The following is a 14,497-nucleotide window of genomic DNA, read 5'->3' as shown; positions in this document are numbered from 1 at the left end:
TTATTTATCATAACAATGAACATTAAAATATTCCTTTCAGAAATTGTTACTTACTTTGGGTGATATCAGGGACTGTATGGACCTGTATTCCACCATCGGTGAACCTGCCCTGTTTGTCCCTCTGGTCCTCATGAGTCATACTCTCACAGTTCCCAGGGTGGACATCCCTGGTGATCACCATTTGGAAGTGTTGCCATGTCTAATTTTGAGCTGATTTGTAAAAATTGGGTCCATTTGCTGGCCCTTGGGAATAGTCTCATGTACTATGTGATATTACCAGTTTGCTATATATATTCTATATATTTATAGCTATGTATATTTATATATATTATTATATAATATATTTTGCATTATATATATTTACATCTACTCCTGAGGAAGTAAACAGAGATTCTTGAAATGTGTTGTTTTTTATGCATTTTTTCATATAATCATGTATTAATATTTTGAATCTATATGTGTTACGGTCTCTCCTCCCCTGCCCCCTCTCTTCTTCCTCCCTCTTCGGATCCCTGCACCCTTTGCCATTGCATGCCCCTGCGCCCACACATAGCCCACATAAAGTGGTGTGCTGAGCTCCAGGGAGCTGCCTCCTGCTGGGAGTCCCCACATCTCTGCTAAGCCGAGCGCCAAGAAGTCAGCCACCCCACTGTGTTGCATGTGGATTCCCCACATGCAGGCCACCTAGATGTTGCCACACCCCCCTCCCCTTGTCTCGGCGGGTACAGTGCGCCCCCACTCTGCATCCGCCGGAGAAAAAGGCCATGCTCCCTGTGCACAGGCGTAGTGAGGGTGTGGGGCTTGTTGCCACAGCAACCTGACGCCAGGGCCGCCGATGCCTGGCAACCTGGGAGTGTCTTGCTCTGGAGATGAAAGACCGGAGCAGGACCAGGGCAGGGGTATCTTCCCAGGGTGCTATGAAAGGTCCTGTGCTGCGGCCAGACCCTATAGCCAAGCCATATTTACCATTGCCTGCCAGTCTTCCGTCTGCTGTGTGCCCCCTGGACCAGGGGCGGACTGATCATTTAGACACTCGGGCACTGCCTGAGGGCCCGGGGTCAGTAGGGGGCCCTATGAGATGTCCCTGGTACCTTTCATAGTTTTTTTTGGGTGTGGTTTGAGTGTTGGTGAGGTCACAGGGGCCCCATGATTTCCTATTGCCCAGGGCCCCATGAGTTGTCAGTCCGCCGCTGCCCTGGACCTACCCATTGCCTGCCAGTCTGCCTTCTGCTATGTGCCCTGGACTTAACCCTTACCTGCCCGAGTGTTCCTTCTGCTGTGTGCCCCGGACTTAACCATTGCCTGCCAGTCTTCCTTCTGCTGTGTGCCCCGGACTTAACCATTGCCTGCCAGTCTTCCTTCTGCTGTGTGCCCCGGACTTAACCATTGCCTGCCAGTCTTCCTTCTGCTGTGTGCCCCGGACTTAACCATTGCCTACCAGAGCCTGCCTTTTGCTGTGTGCCCCCCCGGGACATACCCATTACCTGCCAGTCAGCAGAGTGTCGGTAATATTATGTGTATAGTAACACAGGGTGTCATACCAGGATAATCCACAAGGAGGCAGCCGAGTGTCTGTAATATTATGAGTGTCATACCAGGATCATCCACAAGGAGGCAGCAGAGTGTCGGTAATATTATGTGTATAGTAACACAGGGGAGTCATACCAGGATCATCCACAAGGAGGCAGCAGTCTTAAATATGGGTGTCATACCAGGATCATCCACAAAGAGGCAATGCAGTTTTATTATGTTAATTAATCTTTGGAGTCATACTAATTCTGGCCACAGGGAGGCAGCACAGTGATTATCGTTATTACTACTGCGCATGCCCATGCCGCCATTCTGGTCCTCTGTAAGATGGCGGTTACAGTGGACATGTTTCAGCATACAAATGTTCACAATTTTATTTCCTTATATAAAATATAGAACAAGGTGCTCCTCAACAGTAGCAGATCGTGTGGTCCTATAGATACCACTATTTCCAGCTCCTGGGTCTTTGTGTGAAGGATCGCATCAATTTGCCCAAAATCAAAATGGCGTCCAAGTTCTAAACACGTTAATTATCTAATAACAATGGTGAGGGGCGGAGTCTAGTAACATTTTCCCGCGCTGTAATTGTAAATGCACTTTTCTATGTATTTCTTTCAGCGCTCCGTCTCTCCGATAACTTCTGTAGTTTATATTATCCAATACAGCTCCGGAACCTGTAGGGAGAATGTAAGAGGAGAATGTCTGTGATGGAGGCCATGCTTTTGAAGACTGTACTAAATGGCAGCTGCTCTCCCAGGACACAAAAGATTTCCGTCTGCCATGGCCACCATTTTCTCGAAGTCTAAAAAATTTACCACTATAAAATGGCAGACAGGGCATGCACTTTACCTCATACAGATACTAAGCTGCCATCTGCTGGCCGTTCCTGGAAGCGTTCAGCTTGATTTTCTATTCCAGAATATTACAGGTACTTTGTCGCCGCCTTGTGGATGGATCTGTTAGCACATGATATGACATTATTGCACTGCTGTCTGCTGGCTGATCTTGGAAGCTCTCACATTCATTTTTCTATATATAGAATATAACCGATACTCTGCTGCCGCCTTGTGGATGGATGTGGTAGTACTTTGTATTTTTAAGCACATAACATGATAGGACTGTGCTGCCATCTGCTGGCCGTTCCTGGAAGTGCTCAGCTTGATTTTCTATACCAGAATATTACAGGTACTTTGTCGCCGCCTTGTGGATAGATCTGTTAGCACATGATATGACTTTACTGCAGTGCCATCTGCTGGCTGATCCTGGAAGCGCTCACATTCATTTTTCTATATATAGAATTTAACCAGTACTCTTCTGCCGCCTTGTGGATGGATGTGGTAGTACATTGTATTTCTAAACACAGAACATGACAGGACTCTGCTGCCATCTGCTGGCTGAGCCTGGAATGACTCCCTCCGGAGGTCTGACAATATTATTCCTACCGATACAATCTGGACGGGAGGAGTAATCTGCACAGTTTCCTTATTCTCTACAGTGGAAACAGAACTGATATCTGGAGGAGGTTGATTCTCGGGATCTTGTCAACTGCGGCCACCATCTTGTTGAAGACCACTGACTGTTCTCTCCTTTCATGGATGGCGTCTCGGGCATGCACAGTAGTATTCTCCATAGTAGTTTGTCCAGTCACACATATCTGTTAGGCAACCCTTGTGTTGAGGATATTACAGAAAATGAAATAATCAGGATCTCCTTCCTGGGTTGTTCGGCCCCACCCCTCCCTTCTGGTTGGCTGGTCGCTGTTCTTTGATTTATCATTCGGTTATAGTTACCTAGGAAATATTAGATGGATATAAATCGCCAAATCAGGGGAGCGGATACATGATTATATGCCAGCCAATCAGAAGGTAGGGGGTGGAGCCTCAGAACCACACTCCTTTGAACGGAATTGTAAGAGAATAATGTCTTTGATGGCAGGCATATTATTGAAGATCAGGCCATTTTCTCCTCTCCATAATGGCAGCTGATCTGGGCACGTGCAGTACATAGAAAAGAAATGTCTGCCACGAACACCATTTTCTCAAAAATTTGGTTATTATTTCCCATAAACAATGGCGGTAGACTGGGCATTCTCCTTATATCCTGAAATGTGGTGCCATCTACTGGCTGAACCCACGTTGATTTTTCTATACATAGACTATTACTGGTACTTTCCCTCCAACTTGTGGATGGATGTGGTAATACTTCGTATTTCTAACCACACAATATGAGAGAACTGCGCTGCCATCTGCTGGTTGAGCCTGGTATGACTCCCACCAAATGTCTTCAACAGAATATTATTCCTCCCAATACAATTGGGTCAGGAAGGAGGAATAGGCTACACAGATTCCTAATTTTCTAAAGGGGAATCAGAACTGGATATGTGAAGGAAGCTGTTCTTCAAAATATGTATACAGCGGCTGCCATCTTGTTGAAGACCACTTCATGGTTTCTCCTTTCGAAGATGGTGGGATAGACATGCGCACTAGTATGTATAGTATGTTTGTATTCTCTTTAGTTGTATTTCCATTCACACATGTATTTCAGGCTGCCATTGTGTTGAGGTTAATACAGAGAATTATATAATGTATATCATTGTATAGTAACACAAGAAGAGTTATACCAGGATCATCCATAAGGCGGCAGCAGAGTGTCGGTAATTTTATGTGTATAGAAACACACAGGAGTCATACCAGGATCATCCACAAGGAGGCAGCAGAGTGTCGGTAATATTATGTGTATAGTAACACAGGGGTGTCATACCAGGATCATCCACAAGGAGGCAGCAGAGTGTCGGTAATATTATGCATATAGTAACACAGGGGAGCCATACCAGGATCATCCACAAGGAGGCAGCAGAGTATCAGTAATATGTATAGTAACACAGGGGAGCCATACCAGGATCATCCACAAGGAGGCAGCAGAGTGTCAGTAATATTATGTGTATAGTAACACAGGGGAGCCATACCAGGATCATACCAGGATCATAAACAAGGAGGCAGCAGAGTGTCGGTAATATTATATGTATAGTAACACGGGTGGGGTCATACCAGGATCATCCACAAGGAGGCAGCAGAGTGTTGGTAATATTATGTGTGTCATGCCAGGATCATCCACAAGGAGGCAGCAGAGTGTTGGTAATATTATGAGTGTCATACCAGGATTATCCACAAGGAGGCAGCAGAGTGTCGGTAATATTATGGGTGTCATACCAGGATCATCCACAAGGAGGCATCAAAGTGTCGGTAATATTATGGGTGTCATACCAGGATCATCCACAAGGAAGCAGCAGAGTGTTGGTAATATTATGAGTGTCATACCAGGATTATCCACAAGGAGGCAGCAGAGTGTCGGTAATATTATGGGTGTCATACCAGGATCATCCACAAGGAGGCAGCAGAGTGTCAGTAATATTATGAGTGTCATACCAGGATCATCCACAAGGAGGCAGCAGAGTAATGGTAATATTATGGGGGTCATACCAGGATCATCCACAAGGAGGCATCAGAGTGTGGGTAATATTATGGGTGTCATACCAGGATCATCCACAAGGAGGCATTAAAGTGTCGGCAATATTATGGGAGTTATACCAGGATCATCCACAAGGAGGCATCAGAGTGTTGGTAATATTATGGGTGTCATACCAGGATCATCCATAAGGAGGCATCAGAGTGTTGGTAATATTTTGGGTGTCATACCAGGATCATCCATAAGGAGGCATCAGAGTGTTGGTAATATTTTGGGTGTCATACCAGGATCATCCACAAGGAGGCAAAGCCGTTTTATTATGGTAATTAATCTTAGGAGTCATACTGATTCTGGCCACAGGGCGGCAGCACTGATTATCGTTAGTTCTACTGCGCATGCCTATGCCGCCATCCTCAATGGTCCTCAATAATATGGCGGCTACAGCAGACAGATTTCAGCATACGTCTTCTCCATGGTTTTATTTCCTTATATAGAATGAGGAAGTCCTCACATGAAAGACGATCGTGTCGTCATGTGGATCCCACTATTTCCATCTTCGGGGTCGTAGTGTGAAGGATCGTATCTGTTTCCCTAAAGCATAATGGCGTACAAGTTCAAAACACGTTAATTGTCTAATAGCTATGGTGAGGGGCGGAGCCTAGTAACATTTTCCCCGGCTTGTAATTGTAAATTCAGTTTCTATTAGTTTCGCTGTGCACACCATGTGTCTTTAATCACCTCTGCAGTTTGTCTTACCTAAAATAATGCCGGAACCTTGAGAGAAAATATAGGAGAAGAATGTCTGTGAAGGCGGCCATTTTTTTAAAGACTACAAGATGGCAGCTGCTCTCCCAGAATAAAGAACACTTCCGTCTGCCATGGCCGCCATTTTCTCGAAGATTTAAAAAAATTTCCACTTTAAAATGGCGCCAGACTGGGCATGCGCTATACGTCTTACAGATACTAAGCTGCCATCTGCTGGCCGTTCCTGGAAGCGCTCAGCTTGATTTTCTTTTCCAGAATATTACAGGTACTTTGTCGCCGCCTTGTGGAAGGATCTGTTAGCACACGATATGACTTTACTGCACTGCCATCTGCTGGCTGATCCTGGAAGCGCTCACATTCATTTTTCTTGAAATAGAACATAACCGGTACTCTTCTGCCGCCTTGTGGATAGATGTGGTAGTACTTTGTATTTCTATGTACCGTACATGACAGAACTGCGCTGCCATCTGCTGGCTGAGCCTGGTATGACTCTCACAGCAGGTCTGACACAGGATATTATTCCTCCCGATACAATCGGCCGGGAAGGAGAATTTCTCTGCAGTTTCCTCATTTTCTACAGTGGAAACAGAACTGGGTATGTGGGGAAGGTTGTTCCTAGCGATTTGTCTACAGTGGCCGCCATCTTGTTGAAGACCACGGACTATTTGTTCCTGTCATGTATGGTGGTCCGGATGTGCTGTAGGTTGTACATATATTAGTTTGTATACTATATCTTTATATGTATGTCTGGTCACACACGTCTGTCAGGCCGCCATTGTACTGAGGATAATACAGAGAATTCCATCTTTGCCTTCATGTCCGCCGGGGTTGAGCGGCTTCGCCCCCTATCTTCTGATTGGCTCATCTCGAGGCTATGATTTATCGTTTAGTATATAGGTAACTAATGAATGATGGACAGTTATAGATGGGGGGCTGGGATACAGGGGCCCTTTTTAGACAACAGCCAATCAGAAAGTGCTGTCTAAAAAGGGCGGCACCGCACAAACAACGTGGACTTGTTGGGAACCGGATATCATGCAGAGTGACGTCATCTCCTTGTGCCCCACCCCCGGAAGTCGCTCTGCGAAGTGGGCGGGGAAGGGATAATGGCGGGACTGGTGTGCTCTCCGGGTGTGGCTGAGGAGGATGAAGCCTGAGGTAAAAATGTATTTTATGTCCGCTCTTTTCACTCTCTTCTCCTCACCCCCCCCTCTATATTGTATCCCCCTCACCCCCCTCTATATTGTACCCCCTCACCCCTCTCTATATTGTACCCTCCTCACCCCCTCTATATTGTATCCCCCTCACCCCCCTCTATATTGTGTCCCCCTCACCCCCTCTATATTGTATCCCCCTCACCCCCTCTATATTGTACCCTCCTCACCCCTCTCTATATTGTACCCTTCTCACCCCTCTCTATATTGTGTCCCCCTCTATATTGTACACCCCTCTATATTGTATCCCCCTCACCCCCCTCTATATTGTACCCCCTCTATATTGTATCCCCCTCAATATTGTATCCCCCTTCACCCCCTCTATATTGTATCCCCCTCTATATTGTATCCCCCTCACCCCCCTCTATATTGTATCCCCCTCACCCCCCTCTATATTGTACCCCCTCTATATTGTATCCCCCTCACCCCCCCCCTCTGTATTGTATCCTCCTCACCCCATTTATATTGTATCCCCCTCGCCCCCCTCTATATTGTATCCCCCTCTATATTGTATCCCCCCTCACCCCTCCTCTATATTGTATCCCCCTTGCCCCCCTCTATATTGTATCCCCCCTCACCCTCTCTATATTGTATCCCCCTCTATATTGTATCCCCCTCTATATTGTATCCCCCTTGCCCCCTCTATATTGTATCCCCCTTGCCCCCCTCTATATTGTATCCCCCTCGCCCCCCTCTATATTGTATCCCCCGCACCCCCCTCTATATTGTATCCCCCTTGCCCCCCTCTATATTGTATCCCCCTTGCCCCCCTCTATATTGTATCCCCCTCGCCCCCCCTCTATATTGTATCCCCCTCTATATTGTATCCCCCCTCACCCCCCTCTATATTGTATCCCCCTCGCCCTCCTCTATATTGTATCCCCCTCGCCCTCCTCTATATTGTATCCCCCTCGCCCCCCTCTATATTGTATCCCCCTCGCCCCCCTCTATACTGTATCCCCCTCTATATTTTATCCCCCCCGCCCCCCTCTATATTGTATCCCCCTCTATATTGTATCCCCCCTCACCCCCCTCTATATTGTATCCCCCCCGCCCCCTCTATATTGTATCCCCCTCTATATTGTATCCCCCTCGCCCCCCTCTATATTGTATCCCCCTCGCCCCCCTCTATATTGTATCCCCCTCTGCCCTCCTCTATATTGTATCCCCTTCGCCCCCTCTATATTGTGCTGTAATTGTATATACAGTTTTCTATCAGTGTTGCTGAGCACTCCATCACCCCAATAATCTCTGTACTTTGTCTTCTCTGTGATGGCGGACATATTTTTGAAGACTCTAGAAAATGGCAGCTGCTCTCCCAGGACACAAAACATTTCCATCTGCTGTGACCGCCATTTTCTTGAAGACCTAAACATTTCCACTATAAAATGGCGTCAGACTGGGCATGCTCTGTACATCATACAGTTACTAAGCTGCCATCTGCTGGCCGATCCTGGAAGCGCCCACATTGATTTTCCTATAAATAGAATGTAACTGGTACTCTGCTGCCGCCTTGTGGATGGATGTGGTAGTACTTTGTATTTCTAAGCACAGAATATGACAGGATTGTGCTGCCATTTGATGGCTGAATCTGGTATGGCTCCGACCTTACCTCTACACAGAATATTATTCCTATTGTACCCTCCTCACCTCCCTCTATATTGTACCCTCCTCACCTCCCTCTATATTGTACCCTCCTCACCTCCCTCTATATTGTACCCTCCTTAGAGGTAGCTGGTAATAGATTTTACTGGGGGAACTAGATGGGATGGGGTTGTATGGTGTCTCAAGACATAGATATATAGATGGGGGACAGTGATATAGAAGGGAGGGATGGGGGTGTATGGTGCCTCCAGACAGGTATGGACAGATGGGGGACAGTGAGATAGAGGGGAGAGATGGGATTATGTACAGGCATGGAATAAGAAGTTGTACTGGGGTCCTGACATTGTCCTGCTGGTACTATGGGTCCTGACATTGTCCTGCTGGTACTATGGGCCCTGACATTGGCCTGCTGGTACTATGGGTCCTGACATTGGCCTGCTGGTACTATGGGTCCTGACATTGGCCTGCTGGTACTATGGGTCCTGACATTGGCCTGCTGGTGCTATGGGTCCTGACATTGGCCTGCTGGTGCTATGGGTCCTGACATTGTCCTGCTGGTACTATGGGTCCTGACATTGTCCTGCTGGTACTATGGGCCCTGACATTGGCCTGCCGGTACTATGGGTCCTGACATTGCCCTGCTGGTACTATGGGTCCTGACATTGCCCTGCTGGTACTATGGCTGTTTTCAGGAAGTGAAGTTAGAACTCACAATCTGCATTCTTTGGGTTGGATGATCTGGAGATATGGAGGCGGTCCTTGGGGATGATAGCCAGGAGGCAGCAATTCCGGACACTGTGTTCTGCCTATCTCTGTCATCTCAGGGTTACTCCGTGTCTTATGATGGTTTTCTCTGACCCAGAATACTGTCACCTTTCAGCTGGCCCATGGAGTGAAGAGCCTTCTGAGGACAGAGTAGAGAGAAGCTGTGATCTGCCTGCCAGATGTCAGAGACGTCCCGTCATCTACAGAGTACTTCTCCTGGGTTGGACTATGGGAAGAAGTGATGGAGCAGCAAGGACACCCTGTGACCTAAGGTAGGATGAGTTTACAACCACATATCAGATACCAACCTCCTCGTTGCTGATCTTTCTGAACTAGAAAATGGGACTGTGCAGTGGCTAGGATTTTGACTCACACACATTCACACCAGATACCAGCCTCTTCACTATCGCTCAGTCTGAACAAGCAAAGATTGCAGCAGCTAAGACACTTTAATATCAGGCTGGAATTCGGGGGTGTTTGTGGTTGCATGCAGCTGAGTAAAGCATTTGTAAAGGCTATTTTAAAAATTAACAAATATATTATACTTACCTGCTCTGTGCAATGGTATTGCACAGAACAGCCCCAAATGTCCTCTTCTGGAGTCCCCAGTCAGCATTCTAGGCTCTTCCTCTTCTTTGTTTGACCCCAGTAGCAAGCTACTTACTATGGGGCACAACTCTGCATTCCTGATCGTAATGACACATACAGTGTAGCTTGACCCCACTTTGCTTGCAGGATTTGATTTGCAGCAGGAGCCAATGGCTCACACTCCTGCCTCTGTAAGCAGAGAGGAGAAAGCTGCTGTAAACTGGCACAGCCCTGGATCATGATAGGACTCAGGTAGGTATATGGGGGGGCGGTGAGGAGGCAGAACGATTACTAGAATGTTTTACCTCAATGCAGAGAATACATAAAGGTATAAAATGTTTAGCCTTTAGAAGCACCTGAAGCCTTAGCCAATGTCTGAGCTGCTGCACAATCCTGTGTATTCAGGCGCAGCATCAAAGAGGCCGGTATTCTGTTGTGTGCATGTGGCTGAGGAAAGCCGGGATAAAGTCTTTGCTGATTTATCTGAACAAACAGGACTGTGCAGCAGCTTAGATGTTGGTCCGGCTTTACTCAGCCACATGTGTACAATGGAATACCGGCCTCTTTACTGCTGCAAAGTCCTGATTGTGTGTTCAGAGACATTGGCTCAGCTTTACTCTGCCACATGCACACATCAGAATGGCTGCTTCTTTGTTGCTGCGCAGTCCTGTTTGTTCAGATGCAGCAGCAAAAAGTCTGCTATTCTGGTGCATGCATGTGGCTGAATAGGGCTGGGACAATGTGTAATCTGCTGCACAGTCCTGTTGCTTGTTCAGATAAAGCAGCAAAGACTTTATCGGCCTTCCTCGCCACATACACAATGGAATACCACCTCTGGCTGTGCTGCTGTCTCTGAACAAACAGGATTGTGAACCCTAAGAGTCGGATATTTCATTGTGTGCATGTGTCTGAGGGTGGATGTACTAAAGTATTTGCTGCTCTATCTGAACAAGCAACAGGACTGTGCAGCAGACTAAACAATGTCCTGGCCTTAGCCACATGTACACATCTAAATATCAGCCTCTTTGCTGTTGTGCAGTCCTGTTCAGACACAGCAGTAATAAGGGGCTGCCATTCCCTTGTGTAAAGCCAGGCCACTGTCTTTGCTGTTGCACATTGTTTGGTTAGGGTTAGGGTATGTGCGTTGTGTGCGCGCTCTTTGTTGGCTTGTGGTTTTGATTGCTGTTTTCTTCTATTGGTTATTACATTTTTTTTAATGTTTTAAGGGTCCAGAGGTTAGGTGATAGGGTGGCAGCATAGTGTTAGTAATACTGTGTGTATAGTAACACTGGAGGAGTCATACCAGGATCAAACACAAGGAGGCAGCAGAGTGTCAGTAATATGTGTATAGTAAGGCAGGGAAATCAAACCTGGATAAACCGCAATGAGGCAACAGAGCGTGTGTAATGTGTGTATACTAACACAAAGGAGTAATACCAGGGTCATCCACAATGAGGCAGCAGAGCATGAGTAATATGTATCATAACATTGGCAAGTCATACCAGGATCATCCCAAGGAGGCAGCAGAGTGATTGTGATGGAGATCAGAAATATTTTATTTTGGTGTTTGTTGAACTCAACATGTGTGTCTATCAGTCAGCTGGTCTGCTTAGGTAAAATGTGGAGTTCCTGTGCGCTGCAGGGGGTGGGAGATGAGATTGATCTCAGCAGGGAGTGCAGACAGCATGGTGTCCTGTGGCTGTGAAAAGCCAGGTGTGTCGGTACCAAGGGCTTTGGGGGAGAATGGACAGAGCAGCTCATGGCTGCAGGCCTCTTTAGGCGATGCATTGAACTGTGCTTTGCGCACTGCTGGGATTTGTGGTTCTACATTGCCTGTGTGGTCTTGAAACTGCGGCCAAGACACACAGCCCACTGAAAACCCGTGAGGAGTTGGTGTCTATCTGCCTAGACTTCCTCTGCTGGGGCCACTGCTGGCTGGTGAGTCCCTGAATTGCTACCCTGTGCCAAGGACTTAACCCTCTCTGCTCTGCCTGCTGGGTGCCATCACCTGTGTTGAGGATCCAACCTGGACTTAACCCTTGCCTGCTCGAGTTCTGCTGTCCTGTTGTGTTCCACCCCCTGTGATGAGGATCCAACCTGGACTTAAGCCTTGTCTGCTAGAGTTCTGCCTGTCTACTGTGTGCTACCCCGTGTGCTGAGGACCCAACCTGGACCTAATCCTTGCCCACCCAAATTATGCATTATTTGCCACTTGGACTTAACCCATTGCCTGCCACTCTGCCACCCTGTTTTGAACCTACACAGTGCTACGGACTATTCCCCCCCCCCCCCGTGTTGCCTGCCAGAACTCAGTGATTCTTGCTGTGTGCCCACCCTGTGGTACGGACCTAACTTTTTGTTTTGCCAGAACCTTTCTGTACTCATCGTGTGCCCTCCAAATCACTCAATGAAAGCCTTGTCCCACTGCTCTCTGCGTGTGTTCTGTTCCACCCACATATCCTTCACAGTGATGGTAATGGGTATAGCAACACAGGACAGTCATACCAGGATCATCCACAAGGAGGCAGCAGAGTTTTGGTAATAGTATGTGTTTAGTAACACGAGAGTGATAACAGGATCATCCACAAGGAGGCAGCGGAATGTTAGGAGGGGGTAGGGTTAGGAGGTGAGGTTTGAGGGTTAGGGGATGGGTTGGGGTTAGGAGTAGGGTAGGGATAGTGTTAGGGTGTAAGGTTAGGTTTAGCATTAGAGGGGTAGGGGTTAGGGTGGTAATGTTTAGTGGGGGTTAGGGGTAGAATAAGGGTAGTGGTTGGGGTTTAGGTTATAGGGTTATAGTTAGGGGTAGGAGTTAGGGTTTTGATGGCTAGGGGTTAGGGATTAATGGTATAGGTTAGGGTTATGGGGTTGAGGAAAAGGGTATAGGGTTAGGAGTAGAGTGTAGGGTTAGTTTTAGGGTTAGAAGATTATGGGTAGAGGGATTAGGGGTTAGGTAGGGTTTGGGGGATAGGGTTAAGGGTAGAATTTGGGTTAGGGTAAGGGTTTGGGGTAGGAGTTAGTTCTGGGGTTTTGATGGTTAGGGGTTAGAGTGTTGTGGTTAGGGTTAAGGCTTAGGAAGTAGTGGTAGAGGTAAGGGTTATGGGGTTAAGTTTAGTTGTTATGGGTAGGGTTAGGGGTGGGTTGGGGGTAGGGTTAGGGGATTAGAGGTAGGGTGGGGCTAACGGTGTGGGGTAGGGTTGGGGGGCTTATGGTTGGGGTGTGGGTTAGGGTAAGGGTTTAGAGGTGGGGTTAGTTAGGGTGGGGGTTAAGGGGTATGGTAAGGGTTGGGGTAGGGAGGTTAGGGGGAAAAGGTTGGGGTTAGGGGGGAGGGGAAGGATTAAGGAGGGTTAGGAGAAGAATTATGGCGTAGGGGGTTAGGGGAAGGGATAGGTGGTTAGAGGGTTGGGCTAAGGGTTTGGGGTGATAGGGTTGGGAAGTTAGGGTTAAGGGAGAGGGTGGGGTTAAAGGGTAGGGGGTTATGGTTTGGTGTTGGTAGTAAGGGGTAGGGTAGGTGTTAGAATGGGGTAAGGGGTGGGGTTTAGGGGTTGGGTTGGGGTAGGGGGTTAGGGTTAGAAGGGTAGGGTTAGGGTTATGGGGTTGGGGTAGGGGGTTAGGGTTGGGGTGTTAGGGGTTGGGGTTAGGGGTTGGGTTGGGGATGAGGTCAGGGTTAGCGGTCAGGGGTAGGGGTGGGGATAGGTTTAGGGTTGGGTTTAGGTTAGGGGTTAGGGGGTTAGGGTGTTAAAAAGGGATTAGGGTTAAGGGTTAGGGGCTGGGGTTAGGGTTGGGGTGAGGGGTTAGGGGGGTTAGGGTTAAGGGTTAGGGGCTAGGGTTAGGGTTAGGTGGGTTAGGGTGAGGTGGGTTGGGGTTAGGGGTTAGGGTTGTTAGGGTTAGGGTGTTAGGGTTAGGGGTTAGGGTTAGGGTGGTTAGGGTTAGGGGTTAAGGGTTAGGGGGTTAGGGTTGGGGTTAGGGGTAGGGTTAGGGGGGTTAGGGGGGGTAGGGTTAAGGGTTAGGGGTTAGTGTTAGGGGGTTGGGGTTAGGGTGTTAGGGGTAGGGGTTAGGTTTAGGGTAGGGTTGGGGTTAGGGGGTAGGGGTAGGGTTGGGGTTAGGGTTTAGGGGTTTGGGTTAAGGATTAGGGTTAGGGGTTGGGGTTAGGGGTTAGGGTTGGGTTAGGGTTGGGTTAGGGGTTGGGGTTAGGGGGTTAGGGATAGGGTTAGGGTGTTGGGTTAGGGGTTGGGGTTAGGGTTAGGGTGTTGGGGTAAGGGTTAGGGGTAGGGTTAGGGGGTTAGGGTTGGGGTTAGGGGTTGGGGTTAGGGATAGGGGGTTAGGGTTTAGGGGTCAGGGATAGGGGTTAGGGTTGGGGTTAGGGTTAGGGTTAAGGGGTTAGGGTTGCTGGGTTAGGGTTAGGGGGGTTAGGGGGTTAGGGTTTGGGGTTAGGGTTAGGGGTTAGGGGGGGTTAGGGTTAGGGGTTAGGGGGGTTAGGGTTAGGGGTTGGGTTAGGGTTAGGGGGATTAGGGTTAGGGTGAGGGTTAGGGGAAAGGGTAGGGTTAGGGGTTAGGGTAGGGGTTAGG

The sequence above is a fragment of the Staurois parvus genome, unplaced genomic scaffold, assembly GCF_062004578.1.
Source record: "Staurois parvus isolate SC_StPar_1 unplaced genomic scaffold, SC_StPar_1.0 ptg001120l, whole genome shotgun sequence".
Classification (NCBI taxonomy): domain Eukaryota; kingdom Metazoa; phylum Chordata; class Amphibia; order Anura; family Ranidae; genus Staurois; species Staurois parvus.
The sequence above is the reverse complement of the archived record's forward strand: the minus strand, read 5'-3'. Positions refer to the sequence as shown.